Raw genomic sequence first — 19,738 nt, 5'->3', positions numbered from 1 at the left:
TGTAAGAAATCGGCATTAAAAAAAATGCCTTGGCTCTAGGATGTGAGATGTATGTGCCCTGTTAATTCTCTGATAATATAAAGGAGGACGTACTCCTGTTCATTTATTCACCAGTGTTAACTGAGTAATTTACCTTATGCCCCGACACTGTGCCTCCCCAGTTTTTTCCTTTTCCTGTGTGTGTGTGTGTGTGTGTGTACTCCTTTACACTCTTAACAAGTATTGAAGACTTCAAAGATCTTCCGTTTACGTAGGTTATATTCATCGATATTTCTCATTTTAGAAATTAAAACTGAGAATTTTAAAAAAATATTAATTCACTTAATAAATAAACCCATTCCATGTTAATATAAGTAACATCTTAAATTATATGAAATCTTTGGAAACTGGCATGGATTTCTGAAAACAAGGAAGAGGAAGAAGGATGTAAGTGTTGGGCCAGCATCCAACAGTGGGTTTTTTTGGTACAAGGGGCTCTGGGTGGTGTGGCTGTTCACAGAGACAGTCTCATAGCCTGGGAGAGTGTCGATTGATCTGGACAGATGCACAGACAGTGGGCTGACTTCTGGCCACCGTGGTATGGGCTCTTCTCCTGACTCTGCATCTCACCATCTCTATCCCCTCCCCGTACCCTCCTCAGCCCTGGTGTCCTTTGCGCTGATCTATTTCCCAGCAGGAGAACCAGTTCTATAAGTACAAATGGAGGCTTTCATGACTTCCATTAAGCATCCTCTCCTTTCCTTAAATTTGAACATTCCCAACCTCGCTTCTGTTTTTTTTCCTACCTGTCTGGACCAATAAAAGAAAGAAGCTTGTGGTACCACTGGAAACCATTGGAGACTGCAGGTCAGGAAGGAAAATCAGCAGTCACCTCTTAAGAATACGATTCCCACTCAAGGTGACTGAACACATCCCCTAACACCAAGCTGAAAACTGGCCATCCATTGGCTGGATCCATGATATGGTGTTTTGGGCTTTTTTTGTCTGTTTGGGGTTTTTTTGACCCACACTATATTTTTCTTTAATTGAACGAACATATGAAAATTAGGAGACTGTACTCAACAATATCAGATTTTTCCTTCTGCTTAAGTTTGTAAAACCAACGTCCTGGTGTCCGTGAGTGTACGTACATTCCTGAATGACAGCTCTTGCTGGCGATGATTAGGGAAGACCTATCGAGCTCACAGGCCCTCTCCGGGGCCCCTACAAACCCCCACCTGCCTCATCCTTGTGCTTACCTGTCAGGCCCTCCGGGTATATGCACTTGTCACCAGCCAGGCTTCTGTTCTAGCAGATCTAAATGGTTTTTTTGTGTGTGTACATGTGTTTGTTAGAACTCTGTACCATGCTAGATGCCATTGCAGAAAAAAAGAGGAATCTGGCAAGTGCTTCCCATCCAGAAGCTTACAGGTGGCACACACATATATCACCACAGATTACATCACCTGGAGCTGCAGCCCTAGGACCAGGGCTGAGGGGTACTAGGGAGTAAGAGCTTGTGTCTGGCTGGAGTAGCCAGTGAAGACGCTGGAACTGGTGGCACTCTGAATGGATCAGGAAGGGCAGCTGCTGGGATGCCTGGGTGGTACAGTTGCTTAAGTGTCCAACTCTCGGTTCTGGCTCAGGTCCTAATCTCAAGGATGTGAGACTGAGCCCTGTATTGGGCTCTGTGCTCAGTGTGGAGTCTGCTTGGATTCCCTCTGTCCCTGCTCCTCTGCTTTCACTCTCTCTCTCTCCCTCTATCCCTAAATAATTCAATAAACCTTTAAAAAGGGGGGGAGCAGGTGCTGAAAAAAAAAATAGACAAAAGTCCTTATCGTCATGCAGGATACATTCTAGTGATGGGAGACAGACCATAATCAAAACATAGAAATGATTTATACAGTATGTCAGAAAGTGTTATTACTGTGTTATTAATAATTATATGAACGAACACTTAAGATAACCTTAACGCAAGACTGTGTAACTACCCGTATGAAAACTTCATGAGGAAGATACAAGGAAAGAAATGGTAAGTACGTTGACTGGAAAACTGAGGGGAAAAACCCCTGTCACCCATCTATTTGGATTGACATGTAAGCTAAAAAATTCTACAGACATGTCCTGGTTTAAGATTCTGTCACCAAAAAAAAAAAAAAAAAAAAGGATTCTGTCACAGAGCAATGATGGGTCCATTTCATAGCAGTATGTGCCTGAGTGCCCTCCAAAATCCGCACCCTCCGGGCCAGGCTCCTGGTTCTGAGGCTGAAACAGGAAGCCTTGATGGGCTTACCCTCCCACGTAGGATGGCCAGAAGGAGTAAAGGGCAACAAGGAGCCAACCCTATTATCACGTGGTAATTTGTTCCGGGCCTGCAGGGGGCGCCCAAGGGTCGTGTTAGTGCCGCCGTTCGAGGCAATGTGCGTACATTTTGCCAAAATAGGTACAGGACTATTATTTTCTTAATTTTTAAAAATGTAATCTACTTTTAAAATTTAGAATAAATATATTTTAAAAGACATTTAAAAAATCTCTGTCTTGGAGCGCCTGGGTGGCTCAGTGGGTTGGGCCGCTGCCTTCGGCTCAGGTCATGATCTCAGAGTCCTGGGATCGAGCCCCGCATCGGGCTCTCTGCTCAGCAGGGAGCCTGCTTCCTCCTCTCTCTCTGCCTGCCTCTCTGCCTACTTGTGATCTCTCTGTCAAATAAATAAATAAAATCTTAAAAAAAAAAAAAAAAAAACTCTGTCTTCAAGTGAAAACGAGTCTCACTCGCCGTAGGAGCAGATCTTCAGTAAATTAAATCTCACCCCTGGGATGGGCCTTGAGAAGTTGTTTCAGCTGACATTCGATCCAAGGGGGAAGGTAACAGGCAAAAGGGGAGCAGGACCAGGTGCCACACCTGAGGGCCTTCCTTACATGTCCGTCTCTGGCCACTCGTCTGCTTGACCCTCCTCCCAGAGCAGTGGGGGAGGGGGAGAGTGAAGAGAAACTTCAATATGGAATAAAGGTCGTTAATCACGGTTTACTTAAAGAAACAGAAGAAAAGGTTTGGACAGGAAAGAGAAGGAGGAGAAGGGCAAGAGATGAAGTTGGGACCAGCTGACACAGCTCCTCACCTCCAACCAACTGTGGACAGGAGGGAATAGAGACCCAAGGCTCACTTCCCCTTTTTACAAAAAGCCAGAAATCCAGATTTTTATAAAAAATCTGAAGTCTCTTGTTGTTGAAATCGTCCCTCAAAACTTCACATATGCCAGACAGATGGAGACCACAGGCCACCCACTCATTTGTGACCTCCAGTAAACCTCCCCATATGTACATAATATAGAACATTCTTACTACCAAATTTTTCTCCTAAATGAAAGCATAAAAAAAAAAATCCCTAGGTTTACTGAAATCAAAACCTGATACAAATTAGGAACTCTATTTCTTACTGAAAATTTTCATCCCCAAGCTGTCTGATTACTTTCTCTTCTTGTCACCTCCTTCTCACACTTGCACCGTGGCCCCCAGAATTTCCTCTATGTCCCTTCATGAATAACTCTTGACGTCTAGTGCTGCCTTTAAATCTAACTCAAGATTTACTCCATGTTCTAAAGACTTCCTTGGTTTTCATTAATCTGTTCCATCTTTAAATTCTGCACTTGCCCCATAATTTGGTACTTTTTAAAGCCTCCACTGTATATGCCTTACCATCTCTTTCTTGAACTTTTTTTTAATATTCTTACTGTGATGGGTAATGTAAAGTAGTATGAGTTTATATATGGCTCACTGATTTTATAAATGGTTTTGTCATGCCCGCCTTTGGAATTCTTTTGTGTCTTCCTGTTACACTTAAGGTATAATTTAGATTTCTTACCAAGGTCTAGCCTCCATCTCTGACATCATTTCAAACCATCCTACCCCTCAATATGCTCCATCTTCTTAAGTGTCCATTTGTGAATGATATGTGCTCCTTTCTGCCTCAGGGCCTTTGCACCTGCCTATCTTGCTATTCAAGATGCCTTCTCCTGTTATTCACCTAGCTAAATTCTGCCCATCCTCAACACTCAGCCTCTTGTGTCCCTCCGTCAAGAAATCTTTCTTCAACACATCCACCACGCAGAAAAAGCAGCACCCCCCCCCGTTATAAACCCCTCTAGCACATTTTCTTTTGAAATATGTTTCTTCATCTCTGTAATCACAGCAGCAAGAGGGGGAGTAGGAGATTGACAGATACTAATGAATAAAAGTGTGAACGAATGAGTGTGTAATTAGAGATTAATACTGTAATGTGTAAAACAATATAGCTGTTGATAAATTAACTCAGCAACAGTACAAGAGTCTGTAGTGTATTTCCGTTCACTGTGTGTGTGTGCGTGTGCGTGTGTGTTGCATGCACACTAGATCTAGCACTAAGGTCTCACACAGCGATCACGTGGATTTATGGCCGGAGCAAGCCTTCCCTTCTCCACCAGGTGGCGCCATGACTCCAGGATCCGACGTCTTCTCTTTCCTTTTTGCAACCCTTCAGGAACTGTCCACACTCTTGTCTACACTCTGCAAAGAAAGATTAAACAAAATCAAGGAAACCTCTCTTTGGGACAAAATATAATCATCTCTCACTAGTAGGAATTCTTACCTTAATTTTTACCTGGCAAAAAGCAAAGCATTTCCCCAGAGCCCTCGATCGTAGGCATTGGGTTTAGGCCTTTATAAAACAGACCATTAACTAGCCTGTTGATTTCAAGGGTGCGTGCTTACAGCAACTCTGATATTGAGAAGCGAGTCAGAACTTGTTATAAGTAACAGTCACAACATATCTTCAAATTAAAATATAAGTTCCCTGGTGTGACTCATTCAACAAGAACCTCATTTATACCCAGCGCTGAGCCCAGCAGCCTCGTCACATAGATGCTGCTCTTGAAAGGATCTGTTTCGTGGTGGAATGGGCATCTACTATCTTTTGGATACTTTTCTCTCTATTTAGGGATGTTTCCAGGTCCTGAGTGTCAACCCTCCATCCTGGAAGTCAGAACTTAATTTCCTAGCATCCTTGAGGCTCAGATGCAGGCCTGTGGAGGGAGATGCCGGGAGCTTGGGGGTGGGGGTGAGGGTGGGGGACTGGGCACTCCATCCTGAAGGTGAGAGCAGCCTGGCAGAGCAGGAAGAGAGCCTGGGCCTCAGTGACTCAGACCCAGTGGTGCTGAGATTGTAGCAGCGAGCAGTCCTACAAGGTCATCTCAATGTCATCCCTAGCTGTTTGCCTCCACTGTGGATCCCTGGACACCTCACAAAGGGTCTGTGCACATTTCAACTTCCTTTTTCAAATTCTGCTGTATCTAGCTACAGAGTCCTGCTGCTCAACATGAAGAACCCCAAAGAGATGTTTCTTCTAAAGGAAAGTTATTCCTTTGTCCCTGGAAATTCAGCCGAGGTGATCAAGAGATGGAAATGCAAAATGGCGCCACATCCCTTAGGCTGCCGTGAGGACGAAAATCCCCTTGCTACTTTGCCAGCACACACGCCAATGCCAACGGTGGACGCTGAGCTGATTTTCAGTGCTTTTTTTGTTTTATAAATCACATACTCAAGAAACCCGTAGGTTGCATTTGTGTCAGATTGACACAGGCCTTCATGAAGAGATGTCAGCGGAAGCCAACACATCCCTGAACCAGCACAACCACGGCCACAGGCCACAGAATCCTCGTGAGCTGGGGAGGGCTTCCATGTGCAAATGGGAAACTGGGTCTAGGGAGAGAGAAGGGGCCACTGCCTGGTTCTTGGAAAGCCAAGTAACCTGGCTTGTTTTTTGATGATGAACAAAGGACAAGATTCAAGAGGTCATGGGACTCAGCGTTGTCAATCATTAAAGCTTTGGTGGTCCCCAAGCAAAATCCTTGGCCAGTGCTGAGGCCAAAGAAGGCAAGAAGCAGTCACTGGCTGCACCCAGTCACTGCCACCGGAAGAGAAAGGGATGCTAAGAACTGTGGAGAAGGCAGTTGCATGAAACAAATAAACATTTTTACTGTTTAAGAATGATTCTACTTCTGGCCACCCATTCTGAGAAAATAGGTCTAAAAACTGTAAACAGACTATTTATACAAGAGTGCTTAGGAATCCTCTGTTTATAAAAACGAAGCATCCCAACTACTCTGAACGGTTTGGCAAAAGAGACCAGTTTAAGTGGCCCATAGGTTCCTCCCCTTCATAAGCACTTGTCCTAATGCCCTTTCTGAAAAGTTGCAGCAGAGGGAAACGTGGCAAAACAGATCAGATGCAAAATTACAATTCCAGTTTTGTTTCTAAAAATCATATGTATACAGATATAGATAGATACACTTAGAAACATATCAGAATGAAATATATAAAGATGTCAACATGTAACAGTGATTTTGTAGACATCAGGAATTGAATGTAGCATTTTCCATCTTCATAATTTTCTGTATTGCTTAAAAATTGTGAAATGAATATGGATTAATTTGTATTCAGGAATAAATTAGTATTAAGGTAACTGATATGTAATAATGCAAGATACACTGAAATCTGACACTAGATTCAATCACCAGAATCACACATTGTGATTCTAGCTAGAATCTAAAAATCTAGAGGTAGACAGAATACACAGGAGGAAATTTACAGAACTATTCTTAGTAGTTGTCACGTGAAATCCAATTATTTTATCTTATTTGCACTTTCTTAAATTTCTTTTAATGACTACATACCACTTTAATAATGGTTGGGACGGAGCATCTGGGTGGCTCAGTTGGTTAAGCGACTGCCTTTGACTCAGGTCATGATCCTGGAGTCCCAGGATCGAGTCCCACATCAGGCTCCCTGCTCAGCAGGGAGTCTCCTTCTCCCTCTGACCCTCCACTTCTCATGCTCTCTCTCTCTCTCTCTCTTTCAAATAATTAAAATCTTAAAAATAATAATGGTTGAGACACTTTTTCAAGACAAGACTACGTTATTAACTTTCTCAATAAGGAAGACAAGATAATTTTCACATTCCACTAATCACAGGAGCTCAATCATCAGAAGAAAGGATTTGAATCTAAATAGGTCCTCTACACTATTGTCCTAAGTTTCTGAGAAGGAACAGGAAGCTCCTGAGATATTAAATCGTTAACAACATTTTTAAAAATCCCTAGAAATTCAATATTTAACATAATGAGCACAAATCTTATGAAGCATGTTTGCTCTAAGAAGTAGCATTCACAGGCCCCTGGGTGGCTCAGTCAGTTAAGTGGCTGCCTTCAGCTCAAGTCATGATACCAGGGACCTGAGACAGAGTCCCACTTCGGGCTCCTTGCTCAGCAGTCTCCCTGAGTAAGAAGCCCACTTCTCCCTCTGCCTGCTGCTCTCCTGATTGTTCTCACTCTCTCTCTATGACAAATAAATAAATAAAATCTAAAAAAGAAAGTAGCATTCATTTATAATCTATAAATATATTTGTTTTAAGAAATTATTTTGCTGATTCGAGCTTACTTAAATATACATTTTTATGATGAACCTAGTATTAAATATGTATATGTATAAAGATGACCTTTGATTGTCTGCCCAAGAGGAATGAGCCCTTCTAAATATACAGCATTTGCTTCTTCACATCCAATTCTCCTTCTGGCAATAACCCTGATTTTAGTTTGGAGATCTTCCTCTTACTCCCTCTGATGCTCAATATTACGTGAAACTTGCAGAGACATTTGGCCAAACATTGTTTTGCGTGTGTCAGTGAAAGTGTTTCTGGATGAGATTAATATTTGAATCGTAGACTGAGTAAAGCCCTTCCTAATGGGGGTGAGCCTCGTTCAGTCAATCGAAGATGTGAAAAGAACAAAAAAGGAGACGAAGAGTGAACTCCTCCTGCCTGCCTGCTGAGCTGAGACACCGGTCCTTTCCAGGTTCCAGACTCGAACCAACACATCAGTTCTGCATTTCCAGCTTGCTAACTGCAGATCTTGGGATTTTACCCCTGTAATCATGGAAGCCACGTTTTTATGATATTTGTCTATCAATCATCTATCCAATGATCTATTCATCCACATTCTATTGGTTCTGTTTCTCTGGAGAACACGGACTATATACTCCCAACTCGTCCGTGTGGTCTGGATGGGCTCGAACACTTTCCAGGAAGGGGAGCAGAACAGGCTTCAGCCAATCAGCACACTGTGGGCACACGACTGTTCAGGAATCAGCCCATGATCAGAGCCAGAGTTTCTGATTAGCATGGGCACCACAAATCTCTCTTCCAGCTAGCTGTAAAACTGTAGGGATGAAAGTTCTAGAACAGAGGCCAGCATTTTGCATGTAAAAGAGTGAGCTCATTTGAAAATGGAGCCAACACAGAAGTGAAGCTGAAGAGTGGAGAGAAATGAGGGCCTGAATTTTAAAATGTGGCCCTGGACCCACAGAGCTAAGTGAGCTTCTGTTCTGAACTTTTCAATGACTTGAGTCAATTCTGTATTTGCTGATGGGATTTTGGCTTCATTTCTTGTGATTTATAATCAGAAGAGTGTGCCCTGCTATGTTCCGGCCACAGCAATATCATGGCAGAGCCTGATACAAAGCCTTTACAGGGAGTTGATATTGGGAGGTGGCCCTGGGGAACCAGAGCGGGGGTGGGGGGGCGGGGGGCGCTGGGAAAAGTGAAAAAGAGGAGGCAGGAAGCTGTTCCCAGGGCCCTTTACTGAGCTAGTTACCCTGTGGGCAACTGGATTGATCCTTCCTGGGGACTCTTTGGGACACTGTGTACCCCGTATCACAGGATTGTTCTCACCACAAAGACAGCCCCTATCTGCCCATCCAAGGTTGGTCAAGGGTTGCCCTGGGCTGTTAACTTCTTTGTACTTCCAGGTTTGTTCTTGTCCAAGAATGGCTTGCTGCAGAAGCTACCAGAGGCCGGCAGCAAATTCCCAAGAGGTGAGGCAGAGCTGAGTAAGGTGCACCTTTGCACAGCTGTTTGTCAGGCCAGTGGCCAGGGTGGAAAGATAGGTCCAGGGAGGGTAGATGACAAGGCACTAAAGGTACCCAACACCATTAAGTATCAGTTATCAGCACAACAGATATGCCCTCTAAGACAGGGCTTCGCCATGGGTTTATGAACTTGGAAAAAAAAAAAAAAACAGGGCTGAATTCTGTGTAGCCCAAGCAGGACTCAAACGCTGACATCTCCTGTCACTCTTACTTAAGACTAAATAATCCCCCTTGGGAATTCCCTGACACAAAGTCTTAGGAAATCGTTCTGTTGCAGAACAGAGTCAGACCAATTGTGTGTAGGCGGAGGAGGGCTTTCTCCTGCCACACAGAAGGGACCCGCTGTCATTCATCCCTGGAAGCGATCTGTCTGAATCTGAAAGATGAGAACTGGGGAGGTGAACTTCAGATCAGGTGAAGAAAAAACTTTTTTTCACCTTGATCCAGGATTTAAGGAGGTAAGGGGGAGAGGGACCTGCCTCGTTCACTCACACATTCACGCAGCATGTTACACACTGGATGTGACCAGGACCAACCACATGATTTTCAGGGCCTAGTGCAAAAGAAAATGATGCGGGGGGGATTGTTCTAACATTATTAACAATTTCATTTTGGCAACAGCAGAGCATTATACCAAGCGTGGGGAATCTTCAGACTAAGGGGCCCTAAACATCATCGACACATCAGTCATTGAGCTCAGTTTCAGGCATACATCAGCATGCAAGACCCACTCAGCATCCGTCCTCATGAAGAGTCTAGGCGGGATTCATGCTGTTCCCTCTAGCAGTCTTCTTTTCCAGGTATCTTTCACAGCATGAGCACTTGTAGAGTGAGGTTGATTCTATATTAAATAATTTTTCATGCCACCTCTTCCTTAAACCTCTGGAACTTAACCAAAGAATCAAGGATACATTCCAGTGCAGAGTGGCGGGGGGTGGGGGTCCGGCTATGTTGAGGGACATCGGGTGTGTCTCCAGAAAGCACATGTGTCCCAAAGGGCAGTTTCCTAAGGGATTGTCAAGTATAATTATTGGCCACAGTTGGTTTATAATCTGATTTAGACCCTAAATGCTAAATAATGCAGGATAGTCCCTCCCCCCCCCCCCCACACACTGGAATTCCCACTCTACCACACGCGAAGCTCCCACACTCCCTACCCTCTTATATCTGATGGCTTAACATAGCTACCTGGTTTGCACGACGTTTGAAGATTTTTTGAGCCCAAGACCGCTGAAATCCACGGTACTCACTTGGGAATATTTACGGTGTTCCTCACTATATTTTCAGAGAACATCTCTGCAGCCTCCAAAGCTTTTGCCCAACACCGACATCTGCAGAGCCAGCACCAACCCTCACTAGTCCTGCTAAGTTGGGGAGTGAGAGCAGGTGCCACTCATGAGAAGAGTGAAGGGGGCACAGGTGCAATCAGGGCACACTCAGATGTTCATGCCCCAGGTGTTCCTCCTAGGGGACTTCCTGTACTTACCGCGCCGTGGGATAACGCTGTTTACCTTACAGGAACGTGTATTTCTTATCACTGCATTATATGAGTTACTCTTATCGTATTCTTACCTGCGGGCACTTTGACTTTAGCTTGTGCTGAAACGGGTTCCGTAAATTAATGACTAAAATTGTAGGAATCCCGTGAAGATCTTAATTCTGAAGGAGGCATCCCCATTGGCAGGAAATGCTATGGGGCAGTTTTGTTTCAAATATAAGAAAAGAAAAAAAATGGAATCTTCAGGTACATTTCATTTTAAAAATCTCTAATTCATGCTTTATGATGCTTTGTGTTCAATTTGACCATAGTGAAGACAGTCCCTGATAAGTAATAGATATTGTTTTAATTTCAAAAGTGATCCCTTTTTTGTATGTACATTAAACTTCCATAAATGTTTTCTTTTTAAAACAATTCTATTCCCCCCCCCCGGGTTTTATGATTGCATGTGATTTTTATCTGCTTATTTTAAAATTTGTTACATTTCCTAAGTGCCAGGGATGAGCTGCTAAAGCCTTAATTCTTTCTCTCAATCCAACTTTTGTCCAAAATCGGAAATCACCTAATGAACATTTGAGAACGCAAATGTCATCCACTTGGGGCTCCTGGCCAACTGCTTTTCAGACCGGGAAGGAGATGCGTACCTGGCCCTACACACCTAGATAACATTGTCCTCCTGAGCAAAACAAATCAGTTTCAAAAGTTTCCAAGTTACCTAGGACAAAACAAGGAAGTTTAGCTGAGATCATTTAAAAAACAAAAAATGCTTACTCATTATAAACTCACCTCTGCTTAATTATTTCCTCTGTCTTGGCTCCCTAAGAAGTTTGGAGTTTTTTCAGAGGAGTTGAAATCCGAGGCATCGTGGGGTCCCATCTGCCAAATGCATTATTCTGACCAAGCACCAGGTTTAGGGTGACTTCTGTCAACAATCTTGAGTCTCAAATTCAGGTGCCTGAGAGGGACACCAAAATGTGTGATTCACCCAGCCATTTGAGAAATAAAAATGTCTAAGCATTTGGAGTCTTAAGAATTTGAAACAGGAGCGCCTGGGTGGCACAGTCGGTTAAGCGTCTGACTCTTGGTTTCGGCTCAGGTCCTGAGATCCGGCTCTGTGCTCAGCGTGGACTCAGCTCAAGACTCTCTCTCTTCCCCTCCCTCTGAACACCCCCCAACCCAAAGATAAGCAAATAAATATATATATATATATATTTTTTTTAATATGGAATGCTTCATGAATTTGTGTGTCATCCTTGCGCAGGGGCCATGCTAATCTTCTCTGTATCATTCCAATTTTAGTATGTGCGCTGCTGAAGCGAGCACAGGTAAATAAATCTTTAAAAATTTGAAAGCAAGAATCCTAATCAGATATTCTGCTGGTATTCAGATGATACCTGCTGCACGTCCACTCTGGGTCTTGGGTCCCAAAGTCCTGGTGCTGATAATTCTTTAGTGGTGGATTTCTATTTTGGAATCCCACATACGAACCTTGGTCATCCAGCCACACTTCTGCAAGCCTTTGTCCTATGCCAGAAAAATCCCTTTACTAATTAGGCTGGCCAGCACCAGTTTCCGTTGCTTACAATCAAAAGAATCTAAGCTGCTACCAAACCCAGAAGTTCTGTCTCCACCAGGTGCCAAGAAAGGGCTGCATACGGGAACTGTTGAACCATCAGGACCCTCACTCCACATCTCCTCTGGGCTCAGCGGCTCCAGTCTTCTTTATCTCTGAGAATTTTCTTCCTGCATTGCTTCAGTTACGGGGGCATGGGGAGTAAGAGTTGGGCTCCCCATGACTCCTGATTGAGAGACCACACTAGCAAGTGGGCTATTTCCCAAATCCCAAATCAATGCTTCGGAGTGAGATCCAAGTGGCTCATTTGAATCAATTCGTCCACCCGTCTTGGCTAATGTAGGGCCAGAATCATTGTCACGTGCCATCATGGTTGCCAAGGGCTCAGGCCAGTGGCATAGGGAGAGGAGCCATGTCTCAGTCACACGGGCTTCCTTGAGGCATGGCTCTGGGCAGCTCCGCACAGGGATCTGTGGTCACGGCCTGGTACCCAGCACGAACCTCTCTGTGTGCTTTGTGAGATTATTTGTCAGCAGAGACTGTGATGTTCTAAGTGTTGTGGAAGATAGTTCCTTGAAAGTTCCTTAGTGATAAAATAGTAGAGGATAGTCCCTTTAAGAAACCGAACTTGGTCATTCGTGCCTTCATTCATTGTCCATTGAAAGATCTTAGTTGATTCTACATGACCAAAAAGAAAAATAAATAAATAAATAAAAATAAAAATTTAAAAATTGGTCTATTTATGTCTCCTGGGCAGTAGGCATCAAGGTAGCAGAGGGACATAGAACAATACTATACTTGGGGATAACAGGGAGAATTGCTTGATTGTGATATGAATAGTTCTCAATCATTTGAATTTCAAATCTCAATACATTTTTTTCAAAATATGGATGGGGGAGCAGTATTGTCAGAGAGGTGCCGACCTTTTATTTTGCTAAGGAAAGACATTAAATCAAGGAAGTTTAAATCTAAAACCAACAACTAAAAACAAAGACTTTACCATCGAATAAAAGGCTGGAAGAGAATAAAAAACAACCTTTCTCCATATAAAGTTGCTCCTCTCAACTTGTTCTAACTTTATAAAATCCCTAGCCACTGAAGCAGCAGACCAACCAGCAACCCTTCCCAGTGAACTTGAATTTGGAATCCACTCCACGACACAGTCTGCCTTACCAGAGAGTAAAGTTTAAAATGGGAGGGGTCAAAGTCAATACCACTTCCATTAGAATTCTTCCCTCCTACAACCATGGTTTTCAACAGAAGTGAGGGCATGTTCCCCCATCTGAGTGTGGTGTCCTTCTGTGACATGAAGTGCCAGCTGGAAGCAAAACAGAGCCTTATACTACCTGCTGGCCATGAGCCAGGCACTCCACTAAGTGTACACACACATTTGATACTATTTGATACATTTAATACATTTGACACATGCATAAAATCATACACACATTTGGTAATATTCTCCTTTTCACTGATGAAGAAGCCAAAGCTGGGAGACATAATATCACTTGTCCATAGACACACAGGCTGATCAGTTCTGGAGCTCGGATTTGAAGAAAACAGCATCTGCTGCCCAAGGCCACTTTTCAACATGACTTTTCTCCTTAAAGATTCAAACAAAGATTTTGACAACCAAGAGACACACACACGTGTTTTCATTTTAGAAAAAAGATATTTATGAAATAACTCATTTTATTTTGGACTCCAGACTTGAGACTGTAGAAAATGTTAATAGCTCAGTTGCCTGAGTCATGGTGGTCATCTTGTTGAATAACAAAATATCTGAGTCACTTAGACTTTAGAAAAGAAAACACATGAGGAGCTTTATTTGTCATTGAATGGTTTTGAAATCAAGTCACAAGCTCAGGCATGAGGATCAAGTACTTCTTTATGTTGGTGAGATGAGCTGATTGTAAGTGTTATGTAAGTAAAAGTGTATAGGCTGACACCCCCCAGGACATTGTTAATGGTGAAACCCTATGGACTCATTGATCACCTGTCTTCAGAGTAGGGCAAGGGAGCCTTTTCATTGCATTCTATCAAATGGTTGTTTATCTCAAGGATAAAAAATAATTTCCCTCCATCCCTCTGTCTCTAGCTACATTTCAATGGCTGGATTTAATTCCTGTATATTCACTTGCAGCCTTGACCTTGTGTAGGTGGAATTGTCATCGAGTTCTGTGAGTATGGTCTCTTCTGTCCCTGAAAATACCCCTTGAACTTCTAGAAAGATCGCCAGTTCCTTGATCAGGATTTTCACAGTTAGAGAAAGGGCTTCATTTGAGGATATCTCAGTGAAAGAAACAAATTTAGACCTAGAGCCATGCCCAATATCAGATTCTTTTCTGAAAGCTGGTTTTGATAAAACAAAGGGTACAAGAGCAAGTGCGCATTGGATGGGATGGGAACATATAAGGGGCTAATCTGGCATTTACTACCCATCAGACATTATTCTAAGTGCTTGATCTGAATTAACTCGTTAGATCATGTTAATACCATTAGGAGGCAGGTAGTATCATAATCCATATTTTATAGATTAAGAAACTGAGACACAGCTGCTGAGTGATTTGTCCAAGGCTGCATAGCCAGGAAGTAGGAGAGCTGGATTTAAACTCTGTTGGTCTGACTTAAATTAGTCCCTTTTAACCACTGCGCCAATGAGGCCATTGAGATGGGATGGGGAAAGGGCTGGGTAGCCACAAGAGCACCACAGAGTATACTGAATCCCAGAAAGGACTCCAGACTTCCAGCCACACTGAGGACATCCCACTAGCGCTGTTCATATTTATTAAGATGTGAAAAGAAAATGGACAGTTCCCGCATTGATTCAAAAAGAAAAATGTCAACATTCAGAGAGTCTTCATGAAAAGTCTGTCTATTGCCCTGGGTTGGCAAGTTCCAGGACCGGGCTGCTGCTCAGGATCCTTGCAAGGTTCAAGAGGACACCCTGAAACACTGGAGGGGAATACGGACTCTTTTCTCTATGGTCTGGTCACTGCGGGCCAGATTTCTTGTTTTGGAATCAAAGATGCACCCCCTTCCTTGGTTAAACTAAGCAGAAAAGGAACTTGTTGACAGATATCGTGGAGTCTACGGAATCGATAGCAAAACTAGACGACTAGACCTGAAAAAGCAGGCAGACCTCAAGGGGGATGAAGCCATCAAACTGTGGCCAGAATTATACCAAAAGGAAAGTCTGGTTAATTAATAGCCACTGACGTGCTATAAGGACTGCTGGCAGGACACACGGAAGTCCCTCCCGGTCACCGCCCAAGCAAATCTCAAATCCACAGGCTCCTCGAGGAAACCCCCACTTGGAGCATCTGATTGGCTCAGGCTAGTCACATGCTCTCTAGTTAGGGTCAGCTAGGAAAGGTTTTTGCTTTTTTTTTTTTAAACTCCAGTATAATTAAGTACAGTGTTATATTAGTTCCAGGAGCACAATATAGTAATTCAGTAATGCTAGACATTACTCGGTGCTCATCATGATAAGCATATTCTTTTTTTTTTAAAGATTTTATTTATTTATCCGACAGAGAGAGATCACAAGTAGACGGAGAGGCAGGCAGAGAGAGAGGGAAGCAGGCTCCCCGCTGAGCAGAGAGCCCGATGCGGGACCCGATCCCAGGACCCCGAGATCATGACCTGAGCCGAAGGCAGCGGCTCAACCCACTGAGCCACCCAGGCGCCCCGATAAGCATATTCTTAATCCCCCTCCACTGTCTCCCCTTCTCCTCACCCACCTCCCCTCCAGCAGCCATCGGTTTTCTCTCTATAGTCTGTTCTTCTGTTGGTCTCTTTTTCCCTCTCTGTTCCTTTGTTTTGCTTCTTAAATTCCACATGTGAGTGAAATCATATGGTGTTTGTCTTTCTCTGACTGACTTATTTCATTCAGCACAATACCCTCTAGTTCCATCCCTGTTGTTGCAAATGGCAAGATTTCATCCCTCGTTCTGGCTGAATAATATCCCACTCACTCTATACACCAGCTCTTTTCTTGCCCTTCATCTACGGTGGACACCTGGGTTGTTTCCATATCTTGGCTACTGTAAATAATACTACAATAAACATAAGGGTGTGTGTCTCTTTCCGAATTAGTGTTTTCACTTTCTTTGGGTAAATACTCAGGAGTGGAATTACTGAGTCATATGGTATTTTTTATCTTTTATTTTTTGAGGAACCTCCATACCATTTTCCACAGTGGCTGCACCAGTTTGCAAGCAAGGGGAATTTTTTGAGCTTCCTCGGCTTCTGTAGGGGTGCCAATGTCCCTATTTTAGGGTTCCTTAAAATATTCTAGGTTCAAATAATTCAGAATGGTGTATTTGCCATCTAGATTTAAGGAAAATGCAATGATCATCCAAAGTATAGAAGGATATTATCCTCAAGACGGAAGACGGGAGAGTATGAACGAAGCCAGATGAAGACATGCTTTGATTCTCAGCTTTCCCAAAAACTTACTGTGTGGCCACGGGAAGGTCTCTCATAATTTCTGAACCTACATTTCCTTGTTTGCAAAATGATAGTCAACCCGGTATTTACCTTCTGGATTTGTGGTGATTCCCAGAAACTGTGAGAGCAGGGAAACGCACAACATTCATAAGCTACACCTGAACATGTTACCTACTGTGTATATTCATTCTGCACTTCCACTCGAGGCAGAACTAGCAGGAAGAGAGTCCTATAGTAGGAAAGGGGGAGGCATACATTGGGGTGGACCATGAGGGATTCAGGGCTGAATGATGGAGGAAACCTCCCAAATTATCTTCCCGGTTAACGTTTAGAGAAAAATCTATTCGCACCTTCTTCCAACATCCTTGAGAATGTAAGCCCTTCAGTATTTTTTTCCCCTACAACTCACTGGATGGCCACGACCACTGGATGTTTTTTCTCGGTGTGTACTTTTCAAGATATCTTGCAGAAGTTTCCCTTTAGGAACCTTCTCTTTGTTCTCATGTGATAGAGGCTTCTGAAGATAGGATTATACATATAAAAAAAATGCCACTTGGTCCCCAAAATTCCACCACAGATAAACCTGCCCAAAACACCCACCGAAAGCCCTCCTTCTGGAATTAAGACATTCCCCTGTCTTTGCCTTCAGTTAATAGGACTTTAGCTAGGATTTACTTGCCAGTGTTGACTGCTTGTTATAGGCCTCAAATGCATTGTCTTATTTAATCCTTGAACCAATTCTATGAAGTAAGTTCCGCCATTTGCAGAAGCAGAAATTGAGTCTCATGGAGAGGATGTCACTTGTTCAAGGTCATGCTTTAAACCCAAGTTTCTCTTCCTCTAACCTTTAACCCACTACCTTACGGACAATGTATTTGACAGGACAAGTGAACAGCTCGAATGTGTATGGCGAGTGTGTTGTCGGGGCAGGTTCGTGTGTTGGGGGGTGTGCGGGTATGGGAGGGTGTGACCAAAGGGCCGCTGTGCGTAGGCAGCCATATGTGCATGACGGGGGTGGGCATGCTCCGTGGCTGAGCCAGAGTTCCTGCCTAGGGAGCCCACCCTGGGTTCCTCCCGTCATCATGGAACTCTGAGATTCTGAGCTTTGAGGGGCAAGTTGGAATTTAAACTTGTCCTATGAGACTTTGGAGGCCCTCGTTATTATACTCGTTCCCCTGGGAAGGACACGTCCACACAATCATCGTGAGACGCTCACTATTGAAATAATCCACTTCATCTCAAGTCTCTAGCTAGTAGGAAGAGCTTTTATGATGGTAACTTCTTTCCTACTGGGTCATGCCTATCAGAGCCCAGAGACCTCAGGAGGTTTCCTGGCGTAGCTCTCTCAGTGGACTTCAATGAAGGGTGGTTGTCAGACATTTTTCATTTTGGCTCCACTTCTGAGGGAGCCTCTGACTTGAGCTCCTCGGTGTCCATGGGCCCATTAAGCTTTCCCGCTGCCTGGGCAGAAACGTAATTTCTGGAATAAGAAGAGTGGGCTTTTTCTCTTTTTCCTTAACACCTTAAGATAAGAAATTGTGACATACCTACCACTGTTTTAAGAGAACATAAGGACTCATTCATTAACAACAACAGAAGAAGAGGGACGCCTGGGTGGCTCAGTTGGGTAAGCATCTGCCTTCAGCTCAATTCATGATCCCAAGGTCCTGGGATGGAGCCCCTCGTTGGGTCCCCTGCTCAATGGGGAGTCTGCTTCTCCCTCTACCCCTCCCCCCTGCTCATGCACTCTATCTCTCTCAAATAAAGAAATAAAATCTTAAAAAAAAAAACACAGAAGAACAGAAAGAAAGGAGAAAGGGAAAAAGAGAAAGAAAAAAGAGAAAGAAAAGAGAAAGTATTAGTATGAGAGCATTCATACCCATGGGGAAACCCTTATTTTTAGAGACAATAAACTTGTTTTTGGTCAATAATGCAGAGTAACTTTGGAGTTAGACAGACTTGGGTTTTGAACTGACCACTTTCTAACTTGGACAAAAGACTTACCCTGAGTTTCATATCTCTTTCCTGTACAATAGAATAATAATATTCATGCTTCTCAAACTTTAATGTGCATATAAATCACCCAGAGGTGTGGGTAAAATACAGATTCTGGGGGAATCTGTGAGTATTCATGCAAGCACACAAGATTCCAAGTTGCAATAGGATCCAACTGATCGGCTTCCTCCTCGTTGCTGCAACCATCACCATTTGGTGCTGCACAAAGACCAGACACTGGGAGGTGTGCATAGCTGTTCTCTGGCAGGGGAAGGTCAGGTCGCGGGATCTAGATCGTGAGGCTTAGTTGACGTTTGCTTCTGAAATTTGCTACTGAACTTTGTTTTCCCTAAGGACAAAAGAGCTCTCCTAGTGTTTTCTTGTTTCAGAACAGTTCCCTTGGCGCACTTCATGAATATTGAAAAGCAATCAGATATCCAGTCCCATTCATCCTGGAGTTGACTCATGGGGGACTGCACACGTACTTTCCTCCAGTCCCTTGTGGTGCTTATTGTCTATGGAAGTATGCACTGGTGGTTTCTGTTGACGCTCTGGCAAAACACAATCAGAGATCAACAATGCTCCATGCAAATCAGCAACCGTAAGAAGATATATTGAGGCAGGCTCTTGACACTTGGGAGCGAAGCAAAATGTATTTTGCATCCAAAATAATGAGCAATAATTCTACCATAGAGTTTCTCCGATTTTCACCCTGATGGAATTAGCCAAGTTATATCATGCAAGAAAAATGTAGAGTAGGTATATGATGATGTGATGATGACATCATTGTAAAAGTCAGTTATGAAACATAGATAGTACCAATGGAATTTTCCAAAATCAATGGATTGTTTCATTAGGCAGCTTAACTTGACTCTAGAGCCAATAGTTATATCTTCCAAAACTATTGTTGATAATAATAGCTAATACTGTTTACCACGTAACAAATACTGTTTACAACATTAACTCATTTAACCAATTATGCCCATTTTCATGTGGAGATGTGTTATTAAAGAGTACACGTCTTCTATGTACAGATTTCTGTTTTCTCCGCCATTTCAAATAAAGAAAAAATGAAATAAAATGTTCCTTTATATATAAAATTTGTCATTAAACCCATTATTTACTAGGAACTGTGTTTCAGTAGAACCACAGCATCCATCAACTCAAAAAGTACAGCTATAACAAATAAGACATTTAATCTCTGTTATCTTGCAGTATATTATTTGACAAATATTTGTGGAAACTCTAAACCAATCCAAGCATAGGTACAGGTACTAAGAAAATAGCAGAGA

The 19,738-nt window shown here is 43.1% G+C and overlaps 1 non-coding gene across 1 annotated transcript; it reads right to left on the bottom strand.

The window, feature by feature from the left end:
* Window positions 1-11,645: 11,645 nt before the first annotated feature.
* On the bottom strand, window positions 11,646-11,752 carry LOC125110123 (U6 spliceosomal RNA). Its single transcript, XR_007130455.1, has one exon. It is a non-coding gene; the product is annotated as a U6 spliceosomal RNA (small nuclear RNA).
* Window positions 11,753-19,738: the final 7,986 nt, after the last annotated feature.

This window comes from Lutra lutra, chromosome 9 (assembly GCF_902655055.1).
Source record: "Lutra lutra chromosome 9, mLutLut1.2, whole genome shotgun sequence".
Taxonomy (NCBI): Eukaryota; Metazoa; Chordata; class Mammalia; order Carnivora; family Mustelidae; genus Lutra; species Lutra lutra.
Note: the sequence above shows the minus strand (reverse complement) of the source record. Positions and strands in the feature narration are given on the sequence as shown.